The sequence below is a fragment of the Artemia sp. Qi Xiang Cuo genome, chromosome 9 (assembly GCF_049724085.1).
Source record: "Artemia sp. Qi Xiang Cuo chromosome 9, ASM4972408v1, whole genome shotgun sequence".
NCBI lineage: Eukaryota > Metazoa > Arthropoda > Branchiopoda > Anostraca > Artemiidae > Artemia > Artemia sp. Qi Xiang Cuo.
Genome location: NC_142802.1, coordinates 2,555,766 through 2,576,171, shown reverse-complemented (window position 1 = coordinate 2,576,171; position 20,406 = coordinate 2,555,766). Strand labels below are relative to the sequence as shown.

At 37.5% G+C, this 20,406-nt stretch overlaps 1 protein-coding gene across 3 annotated transcripts in view; it reads left to right on the top strand.

Annotated features, from left to right (window-relative positions):
* Positions 1-2,199: 2,199 nt before the first annotated feature.
* The window catches only part of LOC148948222 (heterogeneous nuclear ribonucleoprotein A1-like 3), a 58,164-nt gene continuing 39,957 nt past the window's right edge, over positions 2,200-20,406 (top strand). For 2 of the 3 annotated variants that reach the window (XM_089094215.1, XM_089094213.1), the window contains exon 1: positions 2,200-2,248. The gene's annotated coding sequence lies outside the window, so the exon portion shown is untranslated. The remainder of the gene's footprint in view (positions 2,249-20,406) is intronic. The other variant, XM_089094214.1, reaches the window with a different exon arrangement.

The following is a 20,406-nucleotide window of genomic DNA, read 5'->3' as shown; positions in this document are numbered from 1 at the left end:
TACCAATGTTATACGAACAGGACAAAGTGGTTTTTATGAAGATCGTTTGATTGAAATCTTGCGGAATCGCTGCTTCTCGATATACATGCAAGAAACTGCCAAAATCCAAGGAAGACATCTGTCGCTCCATATATAGTCTCTTCAGTCATAGTCACAAGAGGCAACATGCTTTCCTTGAATTTCAAAAGTTCTACCAAGTCAACATGCATAAAATTCTGCAGGCAGGGCAGACTCGATGGCTTTCAGTCAAAGCTGCTGTGGCCAGAAATTTGGAACACTTGGATGCTCTTTGTACCTACTAACGACTTATGCTATTTGTGGACCAAACAAAGTCGAATGAGCTTATATCCACAAATCTGAACCCTGTTTTGAAGTGCAGGTTTAAATTTGTTGCCTTTGCATTGTGATTACTTACTGAATCCAATGTATCTTTTCAAGCTGACAAACTACTGTTTTATCACCTTAAACTAGAGACTGAATATCTTTTCAATGAATTGTCTATGAGCTTCATGAAGAAGGACTCTGTGAAGTCAACAAATGCATTCCAAATTAATATGAATGACCCAGTGTTTACCTTCCCCTCGAAAATATTTATTTGGGTCCAAATGGGCAGGACTCTCTCTTGACACTAAAATCAGATCCTGATATACCTCATGATGCAGTCGAAAAGATCCTTTAGATCTGCAAAGTGTTTTTACATAGAATCTGTATAGCAGATCCAAAATCGATTTCGTTTCGATGGTGATATTTACAAATATACAGAAATGGTTGACCCTGTATCAGCTCAGTCAGTACGATTTGGTTTTCTCCAACCATTAGTTCGAAAGTATGGAAAAGTATCATGGGATGGAAACAAAATCGAACAAGAGTGGAGGAAGCAAAGTCTCACCAATGTTGAAAATATTGAAAATATGTGCGGTTACCTACTGGCGTTTGATTTTTTCGAAGAAAAATTCCGCCGGGATCGAGGTATACGCAAATCTAAAATTAGCAGTAATATTTGTGTTTACTCTTCCTTTCTCCAACGTTGTCGTCGAAAGGTTTTTTAGTGCAGTAAAAATCATAAAGACAGACAGACAGAACTTTCTTAAAACGGAAACGTTACGTGGAATTCTGAAAACAAAATACGGTATTAAGCGGGCCCACGAAAGTGCAACATGTATTCGTGGAGACTAGCAGCTACTGCTGCACATGAAAAGAGTCAAGGTTTCAGCTACCATCGGGAAAAAGAATGAAGGTGTTGAATCTGATTCTGACTAGAAATAGATTTTTCTTTATTTATTTCTTTAATCAATATAACTGGATTCTGAGGCAACTAATGGATTGTTCACATTGGTGTAATAACCAGTGTGACCTTAAAGCCCAAATTACCAAAAATAACCATATAAAATAAATATTGGTTTGTTTTGACCACCATATCCACGTGCTGACTCAACAAATTAAGCACTTTAATTGGTCATCTGTAACAGAAAATAGAATTAAAATATATTTCTCTTACTCGTCTTACTACACCCTATACGCCTTTTGACGCCTTGTTGCACCTTGCTACACGAATGTGAACAATTCCTAAGTATTGTTTTATTTTTTACCTTTTCTGTATTACTCAAAGTATATGTCAAGCAATTTTCTATCCTTTAAGTTCATATTTTGACAGATCTGTTGACTGATATCTTTTTCTTTTTTTGAAAAATTTTTATTAACATAAACACAAGTCAATATGAAAACAAGTCAAAGCAAAAATAATGCTTGAAAAAGCGACCATTTGGATATCATTCATGCGAATCCATCCAATGGGGGTGTTGCAAAAGTAGTAATAAAGAAGAAAAAAATAATGGCAAAGAAAAATAAATAAATAACATGTCTTCATATGGTCCGGAATCTTGCACCGGAATCTATCAATTAAAACCGAACTTAACTAGTCTATAATTAAGAAGCATTGTTTTGAACGTCAAAGGAACATATTTTGGTACAAGTAAATGGTTCTAAGTTGCAAAATAAGTCGTCTTGAATAAATGCTATTAAAAGTCGGCATAACGAGGCTTTACTAGTGATTTGGAAAGAAGTCAGAAAATGGGGGAACCTTTAGGGATTTCGGTATTGAAAATGGGGGATTTCTAGGGATTTTCCACCAGCCTCTTAGGAATTTAAAAAAATATGAAGTGGAAACACTGGCAATCATATTCATTATATTTATCAATCAAAACCGGCAATTTGACTGTGGAATAGCCTATAGCATATTTTTATAAAGGTATGATTTTGTTGGGTATAATAAAATGATTGTTCGAGTAAGTAGAGCTTCCCTTGAAAAGAAATTTAGTAAAAGTTAGTTCAAGGATGCTTGAACATCTTGTTTCTGTGCAATTTTGCTGATTCAGATTCATTAAAAATAATTTTTTTTACTGTCAATATTCACCAAATCATATCATTGAGTTTCAAATAAAGTAAATATACCATTCCATGCCTTTTTTTTATGCTGATTACAATTATAACAATCATTTCTATTGGAAATAAATTTTAGCCCCCCCTATAGGCTAGGCTATATGCCAATTCAGGGTAGCCTATATATTTCTATAGGGTAGGCTAGCCTAGTAAAATTCTAGATGGGCCAGATACTTTTTGCTATCTTGGAAAGGGGATAGGTTAGGAAAATGAAACTTCCAGGAATGGATCTACAGACTGAAGTAGCCTATGCCATGGGAAAGTATTTTGAAGAACCTACCTTCATTTCTTTTCCCTCATGGGATCCTGACCTTTAACAGTCTTTGTTTATAAAGGTAAAATTTGGATATCCACTCTTTGACTAGGCTATTGGAAAAAATTAGGGTAAAGTTCTACGAAATCATATTATTGAGTTAGGAATAAAGTGAATACACCATTTGATGCCTTTTTGTATGCTGATTATGAATATAATAAGGGGAAGGTGCCCAATGGATATTCTTTAAAAAATTACATTCTATAGAATGTAAAAATAATATCCAACTACACTTAGTATCAAGATAAAATATCATGCTAGACAGATAATAACATTTTAAGACTCTTACACCTTTACCTACCTAGCTGAATATTTGACAGTCTATGCAATATACAGAATATCTACCTAGTTGGATAATAACATAGCTTAGTGTTTTGGATATATATATCCAAATAGGCAGATAAGAAGATTCTCTAAGCAGTTTTGGGTTAATATCCAACTAGCCAGACAAATTGTTTCTCTTAGGAACAGCAAGAATATCCACCTAGTTGGATAATAATGTAGCTTAGTGTTTCTGATATATATATATCCAACTAGGCAGATAAGAAGATTTTCTAAGCAGTTTAGGGCTAATATCCAATTAGCCAGATAATTCATTTCTCTTAGGCACAGCATGAACATGTAATTAGGTGGATAATACCAAGTCTTGACACTTCTGATATAGCCTATATCCAACTGGGAGGATAAGTAAATTCCATTACACAGTTTTCAGATAATATCCAACTAGCCAGATAAATTGTTTCTCTTAGGCACAGCAAAAATATCTAACTAGGTGGATAATAATGTAGCTTAGTGTTTCTGATATATATCCAACTAGGCAAATAAGAAGATTCTCTAAGCAGTTTTGGGTTAACATCCAACTAGCCAGATAAATTGTTTCTCTTAGGCAGAGAGAATATCTACCTAGTTCAATAATAATGTTGCTTAGTGTTTCTGATATATATCCAACTGGGCAGATAAGAAGATTCTCTAAGCAGTTTGGGGTTAATATCCAAATAGCCAAATAATTCATTTATCTTAGTCATAGCATGAACATCTAACTATGTGGATAATGCCAAGTCTTAAAACTCCTAATATATCCAACAAGAAGGATAAGTAAATTTCATTATACAGTTTTGGGATAATATTGAACTAGCAAGATAAATTGTTTCTCTTAGGCACTGCAAGAATATCTAACTAGGTGGATAATAATGTAGCTTACTGTTTCTGATATATATCCAACTAGGCAGATAAGAAGATTCTCTAAGCTGTTTGGGGTTAATATCCAACTAGCCAGATAAATTGTTTCTCTTAGGCTGAGAGAATATCTACCTAGTTGGATAATAATGTTGCTTAGAGTTTATGATATATATCCATCTAGGCAGATAAGAAGATTCTCTAAGCAGTTTGGGGTTAATATCCAACTAGCCAGATAATTCATTTCTCTTAGGCACAGCATGAACATCTAACTAGGTGGATAATACCAAGTCTTAACACTCGCTGTTATATATCCAACTAGGAGGATAAGTAAATTCCATTAGGCTATGCAGTTTTGGGATAATATCCAACTAGCCAGATAAATTGTTTCTCTTAGGCACAGCAAGAATATCTAACTAAGTGGATAATGCTGAGTCTTAGATCTTCTAATATAAATTTAACTAGGCAGGAAGTTACTTAACTAGCCTACCTAGTTTGATTAATATCAGAAGGGCTAGGATAAAGTATTATCCCCCAAGTTAGATGTTCATTCTATGTCTAAGAGAAAAAATTATCTAACTAGTTGGATATCATCACTAATTTGCATGAAGAATTAACTTATCTGTCTAGTTAGATATATATCAGAAGCATTAAGTTAAAGTATGATACACCTAATTGGAGATGCTAAGTTGGCTCTTATGCTCTATTGTATTTGACTAGTAAGATAAAACTGTTTTTCTTTTAAATTTTAATTATTTTCCAAGTTGGATAATTTCTTACTTGCTTAAAAGGATTTTTCAGATAGCAAACTAGTTGGATAATTTTGGCAATAACTAAGTATGGTTGGAAATTATTTTTACATTCTATAGAATAGAAATTTTTAGATAATATCCATTGGGTATACTCCCGAAATGAATTTCAGCCCCCCCCCCTATATATGCCAATTCAGGGTATATATGTCTACATTAGGGGGGGGAAGTGGGGGTAAAGTTTGAACTTACCTCCCATTTACATCAGAAACAAAATTTGCCCCCCCCTTAATGTAGAAATATATACCCTGAATTGGCATATGTAGGGGGGGGGCTGAAATTCATTTCCAATAGAAATGATTATTATATTCATAATCAGCATAAAAAAAGGCATCAAATGGTGTATTCACTTTATTCCTAACTCAATAATATGATTTGGTAGAACTTTACCAAAATTAGTTTATAAGCTTATATAGAATGGTACTATCCAATCTCCTTATAATATAAAACATTTTAGTCATCTAGTTGGAAAATTTGGCCCATCTGTATAGGAAAAATCAAAATTTACCAACTAGTTGACAATAAATGTTACCCCAGCAAAACTTTCATTTTCCAACTAGTTGACTAATAACTTCTCCCCAGCAAAACTTAATTTTGCCAACTAGCTGAAAAAAACATTGCCCCAGAAAACAATTTATTTTCCAACTAGTTAACTAATAATATTTAGAATTTATTCTGAATAGCATAAAATATGTTAATAATATAAGTTTTTTCAAATTTAATTATCACTATTGTTACTGTTGTGTTACAATTTCCATCTCTCTCCCTGTCTCCCTCTTAATGGGAGATATATTTTGAGTTATATATTGGGCTTTGAAGCCAGGGATTTTTTGTTTTAATTCCCAGGATAATTAGTCTTATACCTGGTCCTAAAAGTGAGATTCAATTTGTCAAAGCTTGGAGGGTTATTCCTCCTGTCTGTTTAAGGAAAACAGATGCATATTTGAAGTTTTGTTCATTTCTATCTTACATTTAATGGACATAAAGTGTGTATGTTCCTTCATTTATCAGTCTTTGTTTCTTTTCTGGAGGAATATTTTTGTCTCATTTTTAGAATTTGTAATTAATTTTTCCAACTAGTTGACTAATAACTTCTCCCCAGCAAAACTTAATTTTTCCAACTAGTAGACTAATAAGTTTTCCCCAGTAAAACTTAATTTTTCCAACTAGTTGACTAATAACTTCTCCTCAGCAAAACTTAATTTTGCCAACTAGCTGGAAAGAAACATTGCCCCAGAAAACAATTCATTTTCCAACTAGTTGACCAGTAACTTCTCCCCAGTAAAACTTTATTTTTCTAACTAGCTGGAAACAAACATTGCCCCAGAAAACAATTTATTTTCCAACTAGTTGACTAGCAACTTTTCCCCAACAATACTTTCTTTATCCAACTAGCTGGAAACAAACTTACCCTATAAACACTTTTGTTAGCCATCTATTTGGCTAGTAACTCTTCCTCAGAATAATGTCTTAGCTATTGACATGACATAAAAAGAAAACAAAAAACTTACTATTCCCGGTCCAACAAAAATTGGCAGGATGTGCTTTTAACAAATGCACTACAGCTAAGGTAAATCAAACAAACTGAATTCAGGAGTAAACAGTCTTGAAGCCACAGACCTAAGTCTTTTCCTTCTATAAGTGATTTTATATATATATATATATATATATATATACTATTTACTCATGAATTCAGTTTGTTTGATTTACCTTAGCTGAGGTGCATTTGTTAAAAGCACATACTGCCAATTTTTGTTAGACCGGGAATAGTAAGTTTTTTGTTTTCTCTTTATGTCATGTCATTAGCTAAGAAATTATTCTGAGGAAGAGTTACTAGCCAAATAGATGGCTAACAAAAGTGTTTATAGGGTAAGTTTGTTTCCAGCTAGTTGGATAAAGAAAGTATTGTTGGGGAAAAGTTGCTAGTCAACTAGTTGGAAAATAAATTGTTTTCTGGGGCAATGTTTGTTTCCAGCTAGTTGGCAAAATTAAGTGTTGCTGGGGAGAAGTTATTAGTCAACTAGTTAGAAAAATACAATTTTGCTGGGGAGAAGTGACTAGTCAACTAGTTGGAAAATGAAGTGTTTTCTGGGGCAATGTTTCTTTCCAGCTAGTTGGCAAAATTAAGTTTTGCTTGGGAGAAGTTATTAGTCAACTAGTTGGCAAATTTAAGTGTTGCTGCAGAGAAGTTATTTGTCAAACAGTTAGAAAAACTAAGTTTTGCTGGGGAGAAGTTATTAGTCAACAAGTAGGAACAACTATTTTAACATTCTTAAAATGAGACAAAAATATTCCTCCAGAAAAGAAGCAGACAGATAAATGAAGGAACATACACAATTTATGTCCATTAAATGCAAGATAGAAATGAACAATACTTCAAATATGCATCCGTTTTCTTTAAACAGACAGGAGGAATAACCCTCCAGGCTTTGACAAATTCAATCTCACTTTTGGGACCAGGTATAAGACTAATTATCCTGAGAATTAAAACAAGAAATCCCTGGCTTCAAAGCCCAATATAAAACTCAAAATATATCTTCCATTAAGAGGGAGACAGGGAGAGACAGAAGTTGTAGCATAATAGTAACAATGGGGACATCCACCACATGACTAATATGACTAATATGGGAGTAAATGTCATTTGTGATGCAAATGGATGTTATATTTAGATTGAGGATACAATTCTAGGTATATATTTGCACATTAGGGGGGTGGGGGTATATATACCATGAATATTTAAGTTCTAGAAAATTCATGAATTTCTTAGAAAAACACAGAAAGAAATGAAGATAAAGGCTCTCCCCCTGCAAAATGTGTCAACTAGGATTATTTTGCATATTATGGAGTAGAAATTGTTTTCTTAATATGTTCCCTCATGTCCAGCTGGACTCCTAGGCTTAAAATACTGGTTGGTCAGTTGGCTAATTCAAAGATTTGTATATATATACTCTATCAAATTAACCATATGGTGGTATCCTGTAACAATAGTGATAATTAACTTTGAAAAAAACTATATTATTAACATATTTTATGCTATTCAGAATAAATTCTATTATTATAAGTTTATAATTCTATAATTCTATTATATAATAAATAAAACTATTATTAGTCAACTAGTTGGAAAATGAATTGTTTTCTGGGGCAATGTTTCTTTCTAGCTAGTTGACAAAATTAAGTTTTGCTGGGGAGAAGTTATTAGTCAACTAGTTGGAAAAGGGAAGTTTTGTTGGGGCAACATTTATTGTCAACTAGTTGGCAAATTTGAGTGTTGCTGGGGAGAAGTCATTAGTCAACTGGTTGGAAAAATTAATTTTTGCTGGGGAAAAGTTATTAGTCACCTAGTTGACAAATTTAGATTTTTCCTATACAGATATGCCAAATTTTCCAACTAGATGACTAAAATGTTTTTAATTATAAAGAGATTGGATAGTACCATTCTATATAAGCTTATAAACTAATTTTTTTCAATAGTCAATGGGTAAAATTGTACTTTAGCTACTTTTGGCTATCTTGGAAAGGGGTTTGGTTAGGAAATTGAAACTTTCAGGGATGGGTCTACAGGCTAAAGTATGGGCAAAATTCTACTTTAGCTATTGTGTATCAATGAATAGGCTACTTTAGCCTGTAGATCCATCCCTGGAAGTTTATGTTTTCCTATTCTGACCCCTCTCCAAGATTGCCAAAAGAAGCTAAAGTATAATTTTACAGCTACTTTTGGCTATCTTGGAAAGGGGTTAGGTTAGGAAAATTAAACTCTCAGGGATGGGTCTATGGGATAAAGTATGTCCTGGGGAGGTATTTTGAAGTACCTATCTCCACTCATTCTCCCTCCAGAGGGCTCTGAATTTTGCCTACATGACAAAATTTCATGACCTATTGAAATTTTGATAGAACAATATTTTACCTTAGTTTTCAGTTACCAGTTTCTTTTTCTCTGGCTTTAGTTCTGAAAATGCAATCCCTGTTATTTGAGTAGAATTTTAAGCCACATCAATGTTTTTTTTTTTGTTTTTTTTTAATCTAGGAAATAATAATAATATAATACAAAACAAGTAGGCCACAGGACCTCTACAAAAATATTTTAAATTAAAAAAAATTGTAGGCACTTTCACTGTAGTATTTGTCCAGTTCCTGCTTGAACAAGTTTAATGAGTTGGGATTGATGACTTCAGAAGGGAGCTTGTTCCAGTGTTGTGTTACTTGGTTCTTGAATGCCCAACAGCCAATGTCCTTTTGGAACCTCTCCTCTTGAAGCTTGAGGTTGTGACCACAAAGGTTTGAGTGGCTGAAGCTTAAAACATCAGTAGCCTGGATGTTTTTGTAGGCATTGTAGCAAAGCCTCAATGAGGTCTCCTTGGTGCAGTCAATAAGCTAGTGAAGGAAGTTTGAGCTTGAAGAGCCTATCTTTGTAAGGTAAGTTTTGCAGAGTTGGACAGAACTTTGTTATTTGTCTTTGAACTTTTTCAAGAGCTTCAATGTCTTTGTTGTAAAAAGGATATGTAGTGCAGTGGCCATCTTCAAGGATTGGCCATACTGAAGCTTTGTACAGAAGGCAAAGGGTCTTATCATTTCCAAAAGTGAAGTTGCACCTTAAAACTCCTACAACACAATTTGCTTTCCCAATAATGCTGTTATAGTGGGCCTGGAAGTCAAGGTTGCTGTCAATGACAACTCCCAAGCTGCGCTCCTCCTGGCATGATGTGATCAGTAAGTATCCTAGTCTATACTCATAGTGGATAGTAGGTTTCTCAATCATTAGCTTATGACTATTGTCGATATTGATTTCAATCAGCCAGTTGTAAATCCAACAAATGAGCTTGTCAAGGTCCTCTTGCAGAGGACCTCTTGCAGATTGTTCATCAGCAACTTTTTTGATTACTTTATACAGTTTGTTGTTGTCTGTACACAGTAGAATCTCAGAGTTGATGCCTTCTACTAGATCATTGAGATACAGGATAAATAAGAGAGGGCCAATGACCAAGCCCTGGGAAACACTGCTGATTACTTCAACTTTAAGTGTGCTCAAAACTCTATCTACTGATACTGTTTGAGACCTTCCAATAAGAAACTGTTCAATCCAATCAACTGTGGTTCCCATACCAAGGTTGAGGAGTTTGTATAAGAAGCAACAATGAGTTACTTTGTCAAAGGCCTTTTTAAGGTCTATATAAATGACATCAACTTGATCACCCTTATCTGCATGTATTTTCCAGTTTTCTACCACCAGAAGAAGCTATGACTCTGCAGACCTTCTCGTCAAGAACCCAAATTGCATACTAGTGATTATCTTTCTTTTGCTTATGTGGTCAGATATGATAGATTCCAGTATTTTGCAGAATAGACTGATTGGGCAGTAATTTAGAGGATCTTGGCAGTTTTTTCTTTTTGTGCAATGGTATCACCATTGCCTTTTTCCAGATTAATTAAAAAAAAATCCAGAAAATAAGTTTTTCAAAGAAAAGTAAAGAACTCCATTAAACAAAAAATGAGCAAAAATAAAATCAAATAATCTACCAAGTGTGAAACATCCAAAAATCAGCATTGATAAATAAATGAAACCCAAAACAAACAGAAATTAAAATAAATAACCAAGTCAAACTCAAATAAGCAGAAATTAACATAAGTTGGGTGCAAAACCCCTATGCCTTCCCAAGGCCAAAACAAAATTTGCACTTTACAGAAAAAATACAAATAAATGTGCATTGTCAGTTTAATATACATATACTGATATTAATAATCAAAATATTAATATTATTTGATTTATTAAAGTTATAAAAGTAAAAACAGTTATGTTTTTTCAGTAAAGTGCAAATTTTGTTCTGGCCTAGGGGTTTTGCACCCAACTTATGTTAATTTCTGCTCGTTTTCAGTGTACTCCTCAAAAATATATTTTCTATTTGGAAATCAACTACACTGAACAAAATGGCTATCTCAAAATTTTGATTAGATGTGTTTGGGGAAATGATGGGAGTGGGTGGGGGGCTAGTTGCCCTCCAATCACTCTCAACTATTAAAAAGGGCACTAGCCCTTTGAATTTCCAATTGAATAAGCCTTTTTTGAAGTTTGTATGACAACACCTTCTATAAAAAACCTTATATGCCCCCAGGGCATAACTTAAAACCCTGGCCCTGAGGGTTTTGGGGTAGTTTCCTCCTCAAAAACATTTTTTCTATCTGTAAATCAACTACCCTGAACAAATTGGCTTTCTCAAAATTTTGTTTGGATGTGTTTGGGGGAAGGATGGGGGTGGGTGGGGGGAGGAGGGCTATTTGCCCTTCAATCACTTTTGACTATTAAAAGGGTACTAGCCCTTGGAATTTCCAATCGAATGAGCCTGTTTTGAAGTTTCTATGACAACGCCTTCTATAAAAACCTTACATGCCCCCAGGGCATAACTTAAAGTATCCTCTTCAAAAATATATTTTCTATCTGGAAATCAACTACGCTGAACAAAATGGCTATCTCAAAATTTTGATTCATGTGTTTGGGGAAATGATGGGCGTGGGGGGGGGGCTAGTTGCCCTCCAATCAATTTCGACTATTAAAAAGGGTACAAGCCTTATAACTTCCAATCGAATGAGCCTATTTTGAAGTTTCTACGACAACGCCTTCTATAAAAACCTTATATACCCCCAGGGCATAACTTAAAACCCTTGCCCTGAGGGTTTTGGGGGAGTATCCTCCTCAAAAACATATTTTCTATCTGGAAATCAACTACGCTTAAAAAAATGGGTATCTCAAAATTTTGATTGGATGTGTTTGGGGTAATGAGGGGCGTGGGTGGGGGGAGGAGGGCTAGTTGCCCTTCAATCACTTTTGACTATTAAAAGGGTACTAGCCCTTGGAATTTCCAATCGAATGAGCCTGTTTTGAAGTTTCTATGACAACGCCTTCTATAAAAACCTTACATGCCCCCAGGGCATAACTTAAAACCCTTGCCCTGAGGGTTGTGGGGAAGTATCCTCTTCAAAAATATATTTTCTATCTGGAAATCAACTACGCTGAACAAAATGGCTATCTCAAAATTTTGATTCATGTGGATTGGATTTGTTTGGGGGAATGATGGTTGTGGAGGGGGGCTAGTTGCCCTCCAATCACTTTTGACTATTAAAAAGGACACTAGAACTCTCAATTTCCAATCAAATGGCTAATGGCAATTTCCAATCGAATGAGCCCCTTTTGAAGTTTCTATGACGACTCCTACCATATGAAGTGCCAGCTCTAAAGGGAAAAATAATAAATAGTACATTGTGCCAATATTGTTCTTATATGCCCTCAGGGCATAACTTAAAACCCTTGCCCTGAGGGTTTTGAGGGAGTGTACTCCTCAAAAATATATTTTCTATCTGGAAATCAACTACACTGAACAAAATGGCTATCTGAAAATTTTGATTGGATGTGTTTGGGGAAATGATGGGCGTGGGTGGGGGCTAGTTGCCCTCAAATCACTTTTGACTATTAAAAAGGGCACTAGCCCTTTGAATTTCCAATCGAATGAGCCTTTTTTGAAGTTTGTATGACAATGCCTTCTATAAAAAAAAACCTTATATGCCCCCAGGGTAAAAATTAAAACCCTTGCCCTGAGGGTTGTGGGGGAATTTCCTCCTCGAAAAAATATTTTCTATCTGGAAATCAACTATGCTGAACAAAATGTTTATATCAAAATTTTGATTGGATATGTTTGGAGGAAGGATGGGTGTGGGTGGGGAAGGGGGGCTAGTTGCCCTCCAATCGCTTTTGACTATTAAAAAGGGTACTAGCCCTTTGAATTTCAGATCAAATGAGCCTGTTTTGAAGTTTCTATGAGAACGCTTCTATAAAAACCTTATATGCCCCCGGGGCATAACTTAAAACCCTTGCCCTGATGGTTGTGGGGGAGTGTCCTCCTCAAAAATATATTTTCTATCTGGAAATTAACTATGCTGAACAAATTGCCTACCTCAAAATTTTGATTGGATTTGTTTGGGGGAATGATGGTTATGGGGGGAGGGGCTAGTTGTCCTTCAATCACTTTTGACTATTAAAAAGGACACTAGAACTCTCAATTTCCAATCAAATGAGCCCCTTTTGAAGTTTCTACAATGACTCCTTCCATATGAAGTGCCCAGCTCTAAAGGGAAAAATAATAAATAGTACACTGTGCCAATATTGTTCTTATATGCCCTCAGGGCATAACTTAAAACCCTTGCCCCGAGGGTTGTGGGGGAATGTACTCCTCAAAAATATATTTTCTATCTGGAAATCAACTGCACTGAACAAAATGGCTATCTGAAAATTTTGATTGGATGTTTTTGGGAAAATGATGGGTGTGAGTAGGGGGCTAGTTGCCCTCCAATCGCTTTCGCCTATTAAAGAGGACACTAGCCCTTTCAATTTCCAATCGAATGAGTCTTTTTTGAAGTTTTTGAGAACACCTTCCATAAAAACCTTATATGCCCCTAGGGCGTAACTTAAAACCAATCCTAAGGGTTGTGGGGGAGTGTCCTCCTCAAAAACATATTTTCTATCTGGAAAATCAACTACACTGAACAAAATGGCTATCTCAAAATCTTGATTGGATGTGTTTGGGGGAAGGATGGACGTGGGTGGGGGGCTAGTTGCCCTTCAATCACTTTTGACTACTAAAAAGGGTACTAGCCCTTCAAATTTCCAATCGAATGAGCCTATTTTGAAGTTTCTACAGCAACACCTATAAAAACCTTATATACCCTCAGGGCATAACTTAAAACCCTTGCCCTGAGGGTTGTGGGGGAGTGTCATCCTCAAAAAGATATTTTCCATTTGGAAATCAACTATGCTGAACAAAATGGCTATCTCAAAATTTTGATTGGATGTGTTTGGGGAATGATGGGCGTGGGGCGGGGGGGGGGCTAGTTGCTCTCCTATCACTTTCAACTATTGAAAAGGGCACTAGCCACCCCAATTTCCAATCGGATGAGCCCTTTTCTAAGTTTCTACAACAACTTCTTTGATACAAAGTGCCTGTTGAAGAAAGAAAAAAAAACACATTGTGGCCACATCATTCTTAAAACCCTTGCCCTGAGGGATGTGGGGGTGTGTCCTCCTCAAAAATATATTTTGTATTGGGAAATCAACAATGCTGAACAAAATGGCTATCTCAAAATTTTGATTGGATGTGTTCGGGGGAATGAAGGGCATGGGGGGGCTAGTTGTCCTCCAATCACTTTGGACTATTAAAAAGGGTATTAGCCCTTCGAATTTCCAATAGAATGAGCCTGTTTTGAAGTTTCTATGACAACGCCTTCTTTAAAAACCTTATATGCCCTCAGGGCATAACTTAAAACCCTTGCTCTGAGGGTTGTGGGGGAGTGTCCTCCTCAAAAAGATATTTTCTATCTGGGAATCAACTATTCTGAACAAAATGGCTATCTCAAAAGTGTGATTGGATGTGTTTGGGGAATGATTTGCGTGGGGGGGGGATTCTAGTTGTCCTCCAATCACTTTCGACTATTAAAAAGGGCACTAGCCACCCCAATTTTCAATCAGATGAGCCCTTTTCGAAGTTTCTACAACAACTATGATATGAAGTGCCTGTCAAAGAAAGAAAACAAAACACATTGTGGCCACATCGTTCTTAAAACCCTTGCCCTGCGGGATGTAGGGGGGTGGCTTCCTCAAAACAAAATGGCTATACGCTGAACAAAATGGCTATCTCAAAATTTGGAGTGGATGTGTTTGGGGGAAGGAAGGGCGTGGGGGGTGGGCTAGTTGTCCTCCAATCACTTTGGACTATTAAAAAGGGTATTAGCCCTTCGAATTTCCAATAGAATGAGCCTGTTTTGAAGTTTCTATGACAACGCCTTCTTTAAAAACCTTATATGACCTCAGGGCATAACTTACAACCCTTGCCCTGAGGGTTGTGGGGGAGTGTCCTCCTCAAAAAGATATTTTCTATCTGGAAATCAACTATTCTGAACAAAATGGATATCTCAAAATTTTGATTGGATGTGTTTGGGGAATGATTTGCGTGGGGGGGGGATTCTAGTTGTCCTCCAATCACTTTCGACTATTAAAAAGGGCACTAGCCACCCCAATTTTCAATCAGATGAGCCCTTTTCGAAGTTTCTACAACAACTATGATATGAAGTGCCTGTCAAAGAAAGAAAACAAAACACATTGTGGCCACATCGTTCTTAAAACCCTTGCCCTGAGGGATGTAGGGGGTGGCTTCCTCAAAACAAAATGGCTATACGCTGAACAAAATGGCTATCTCAAAATTTTGAGTGGATGTGTTTGGGGGAATGAAGGGCGTGGGGGGTGGGCTAGTTGCCCTCCAATCACTTTCGACTATTAAAAAGGGAACTAGCTCTTTAATTTCCAATTGAACAAGCCTGTTTTGAAGTTTCTACAACAACCCCTTCTATAAAAACCTTATATGCCCCCAGGGTATAACTTAAAACCATTGCCCTGAGGGTTGTGGGGGAGTATCCTCCACAGCCCTAGTTGCCCTCCAATCATTTTCGACTATTAAAAAGGGCTCTAGCCCTTTAATTTCCAATCGAATGAGCCTGTTTTGAAGTTTCTACGCTAACGCCTTCTATAAAAACCTTATATGCCCCCAGGGCATAACTTAAAACCCTTGCCCTGAGGGTTGTGGGGGAGTGTCCTCAAAAATATATTTACTATCTGGAAATCAACTACGCTGTACAAAATGGCTATCTGAAAATTTTGATTGGATGTGTTTGGGGAAATGATGGACGTGGGGGGGAGGGGGGCTAGTTACACTCAAATCACTTTTGACTATTAAAAAGGGAACTAGCTCTTTAGTTTCCAATTGAACGAGCCTGTTTTGAAGTTTCTACGACAACCCTTTCTATAAAAACCTTATATGCCCCCAGGGCATAACTTAAAACCATTGCCCTGAGGGTTGTGGGGGAGTATCCTCCTCAAAAATATATTTTCTACCTGGAAATCAACCTTTGAATTTCCAATCGAATGAGCCTTTTTGAAGTTTCTACGACAAGGCCTTCTTTAAAAAACCTTATATGCCCCCAGGGCATATCTTAAAACTCTTGCCCTGAACGGTCTGGAGGAGTGTCCTCCTCAAAAACGTATTTTCTATTTGGAAATCAACTACGCTGAACAAAATGGCTATCTCAAAATTTTGATTGGATGTGTTTGGGGAATGATGGGCTTGGGGAAGGGGAGGCTAGTTGCCCTCCAATCACTTTCGACTATTGAAAAGGGCACTAGCCACCCCAATTTCCAATCGGATGAGCCCTTTTCGAAGTTTCTACAACAACTCCTTTGATACAAAGTGCCTGTTGAAGAAATAAAAAAAAACACATTGTGGCCACATCATTCTTAAAACCCTTGCCCTGAGGGTTGTGGGGGAGTGTCCTCCTCAAAAATATATTTTATATCAGGAAATCAACTATGCTGAACAAAATGGCTATCTCAAAATTTTGATTGGATGTGTTCGGGGGAATGAAGGGCATGGGGGGGCTAGTTGCCCTCCAATCACTTTGGACTATTAAAAAGGGTACTAGCCCTTCGAATTTCCAATAGAATGAGCCTGTTTTGAAGTTTCTATGACAACGCCTTCTATACAAACCTTATATGCTCTCAGGGCATAACTTAAACCCCTTGCCCTGAGGGTTGTGGGGGAGTGTCCTCCTCAAAAAGATATTTTCTATCTGGAAATCAACTATTCTGAACAAAATGGCTATCTCAAAATTTTGATTGGATGTGTTTGGGGAATGATTTGCGTGGGGGGGGGATTCTAGTTGTCCTCCAATCACTTTCGACTATTGAAAAGGGCACTAGCCACCCCAATTTTCAAGCAGATGAGCCCTTTTCGAAGTTTCTACAACTCCTATGATATGAAGTGCCTGTCAAAGAAAGAAAAAAAAACACATCGTGGCCACATCGTTCTTAAAACCCTTGCCCTGAGGGATGTGGGGGGGGTGTGTCCTCCTCAAAACAAAATGGCTATACGCTGAACAAAATGGCTATCTCAAAATTTTGAGGGGATGGGTTTGGGGGAATGAAGGGCGTGGGGGGGGGGGCTAGTTGCCCTCCAATCACTTTCGAATATTAAAAAGGGAACTAGCTCTTTAATTTCCAATTGAACAAGCCTGTTTTGAAGTTTCTACAACAACCCCTTCTATAAAAACCTTATATGCCCCCAGGGCATAACTTTAAACCATTGCCCTGAGGGTTGTGGGGGAGTATCCTCCACAGCCCTAGCTGCTCTCCAATCATTTTCGACTATTAAAAAGGGCTCTACCCCTTTAATTTCCAATCGAATGAGCCTGTTTTGAAGTTTCTACGACAACGCCTTCTATAAAAACCTTATATGCCCCCAGGGCATAACTTAAAACCCATGCCCTGAGGGTTGTGGGGGAGTTTTCTCCTCAAAAATATATTTTCTATCTGGAAATCAACTATGCTGTACAAAATGGCTATCTGAAAATTTTGATTGGATGTGTTTGGGGAAATGATGGACGTGGGGGGGGAGGGGGGCTAGTTACACTCCAATCACTTTTGACTTAAAAAGGGAACTAGCTCTTTAATTTCCAATTGAACGAGCCTGTTTTGAAGTTTCTATGACAACCCCTTCTATAAAAACCTTATATGCCCCCGGGGCATAACTTAAAATCATTGCCTTGAGGGTTGTGGGGGAGTATCCTCCTCAAAAATATATTTTCTACCTGGAAATCAACCGAATTTCTACCATTGAATTTCCAATCGAATGAGCCTTTTTGAAGTTTCTACAACAAGGCCTTCTTTAAAAACCTTATATGCCCCCAGGGCATATCTTAAAACTATTGCCCTGAAGGTTCTGGGGGAGTGTCCTCCTCAAAAATGTATTTTCTATCTGGAAATCAACTACGCTGAGCAAAATGGCTATCTCAAAATTTTGATTGGATGTGTTTGGGGAATGATGGGCTTGGGGAGGGGAGGCTAGTTGCCCTCCAATCACTTTCAACTATTGAAAAGGGCACTAGCCACCCCAATTTCCAATCGGATGAGCCCTTTTCGAAGTTTCGAAGTCTCTTGCCCTAAAGGTTCTGGGGGAGAGTCCTCCTCAAAAACGTATTTTCTATCTGGAAATCAACTACACTGAACAAAACGGCTATCTCAAAATATTGATTGGATGTGTTTGGGGAAATGATGGGCGGGGGGGGGGGGCCCTAGTTGAACTCCAATCACTTTTGACTATTAAAAAGGGCATTAGCCCTTTGATTTCCTATCGAATCAGCATGTTTTGAAGTTTCTGCGACAACGCCTATAAAAAACCTTATATGCACCCAGGGCATATCTTAAAACCCTTGCCTTGAGGGTTTTGGGGGAGTGTCCTCATCAAAAACATATTTTCTATCTGGAAATCAACTCTGCTGAATAAAATGAATTTCTCCAAATTAGTTGGCGTTTTTTTGCGGGGACTGATGGTCATGGGGGGGGGCTAGTGGCCCTACAGTCATTTTTGACTATTAAAAAGGACACTAAAACTCTCAATTTCCAATCGAATAAGCCCCTTTTGAAGTTTCTACGACGACTCCTTCCATATGAAGGACACTAAATCAAAACTGGATATCAACTACGCTGAACAAAATGGCTATCTCAAAATTTTGATTGGATGTGTTTGGGGGAATGATGGGCGTGGGTGGGGGAGGGGGGCTAGTTCAATCACTCCAATCACTTTTGACTTAAAAAGGGAACTAGCTCTTTAATTTCCAATTGAACGAGCCTGTTTTGAAGTTTCTATGACAACCCCTTCTATAAAAACCTTATATGCCCCCGGGGCATAACTTAAAATCATTGCCTTGAGGGTTGTGGGGGAGTATCCTCCTCAAAAATATATTTTCTACCTGGAAATCAACCGAATTTCTACCATTGAATTTCCAATCGAATGAGCCTTTTTGAAGTTTCTACAACAAGGCCTTCTTTAAAAACCTTATATGCCCCCAGGGCATATCTTAAAACTATTGCCCTGAAGGTTCTGGGGGAGTGTCCTCCTCAAAAATGTATTTTCTATCTGGAAATCAACTACGCTGAGCAAAATGGCTATCTCAAAATTTTGATTGGATGTGTTTGGGGAATGATGGGCTTGGGGAGGGGGAGGCTAGTTGCCCTCCAATCACTTTCAACTATTGAAAAGGGCACTAGCCACCCCAATTTCCAATCGGATGAGCCCTTTTCGAAGTTTCGAAGTCTCTTGCCCTAAAGGTTCTGGGGGAGAGTCCTCCTCAAAAACGTATTTTCTATCTGGAAATCAACTACGCTGAACAAAATGGCTATCTCAACATTTTGATTGGATGTGTGTGGGGAAATGAGGGGCGGGGGGGGGGGCTTGTTGAACTCCAATCACTTTTGACTATTAAAAAGGGCAATAGCCCTTTGATTTCCTATCGAATCAGCATGTTTTGAAGTTTCTGCGACAACGCCTATAAAAAACCTTATATGCCCCCAGGGCATAACTTTAGACGCTTACCCTGAGGGTTGTGGGGGAGTGTTCTGCTCAAAAACACATTTTCTATCTGGAAATCAACAGCACTGAACAAAATTCCCGTATCTAAATTTTTATTGGATGTTTTTGGAGAAATGATGGGCGTGGGGGGGGGGCTAGTTGACCTCCAATAACTTTCGACTATTTAAAAGGGCACTAGAACTCTCAATTTCCAATCGAATGAGCCCTTTTGAAGTTTCTACGACGACTCCTTCCATATGAAGGACACTAAATCAAAACTGGATATCAACTACGCTGAACAAAATGGCTATCTCAAAATTTTGATTGGATGTGTTTGGGGGAATGATGGGCGTGGGTGGGGGAGGGGGGCTAGTTGCCCTCCAATCACTTTTCGACTTAAAAAGGGTACTAGCCCTTCGAATTTCCAATCGAATGAGCCTGTTTTGAAGTTTTTACGACAACGCCTTCTATAAAAACCTTATATGCCCTCAGGGCATAAATTAAGACCCTTCCCCTGAGGGTTGTGGGGGAGTGTCCTCCTCAAAAATATTTTTTCTATCTAGAAATCAGCTACGCTGAACAAAATGGCTATCTCAAAATTTTGATTGGATGTGTTTGGGGGAATGATGGGTGTGGGGAGGGGGTTTAGTTGCCCTCCAATCATTTTCGACTATTAAAAAGGGCACTAGCCACCCCAATTTCCAATCGGATGAGCTCTTTTTGAAGTTTCAACGACAACTCCTTCAATACGAAGTGCCTGTCAAAGAAAAAAAAACACATTGTGGCTGCATCATTCTTAAATCCTTTGCCCTGAGGGATGTGGGGGTGTTTCCTCCACAAAAACATATTTTATATCTGGAAATCAACTACGCTGAACAAAATGGCTATCTCAAAATTTTGATTGGATGTATTTGGGGGAATGAAGGGCGTGGGGGGGTAGTTGCCCTCCAATCACTTTCGACTATTAAAAAGGGTACCGGCCCTTTGAATTTCCAGTCGAATGAGCCTGTTTTGAAGTTTCTACGACAACGCCTTCCATACGAAGTGCCCAGCTCTAAAGGAAAAAATAATAAATAGCACATTGTGCCAATATTGTTCTTATATGCCCTCAGGGCATAACTTAAAACCATTGTCCCGAGGGTTTTGGGGTAGTTGACTCCTCAAAAACATTTTTTTTATTTGGAAATCAACTACGCTGAACAAAATGGCTATTTCAAAATTTTGATTGGGTGTG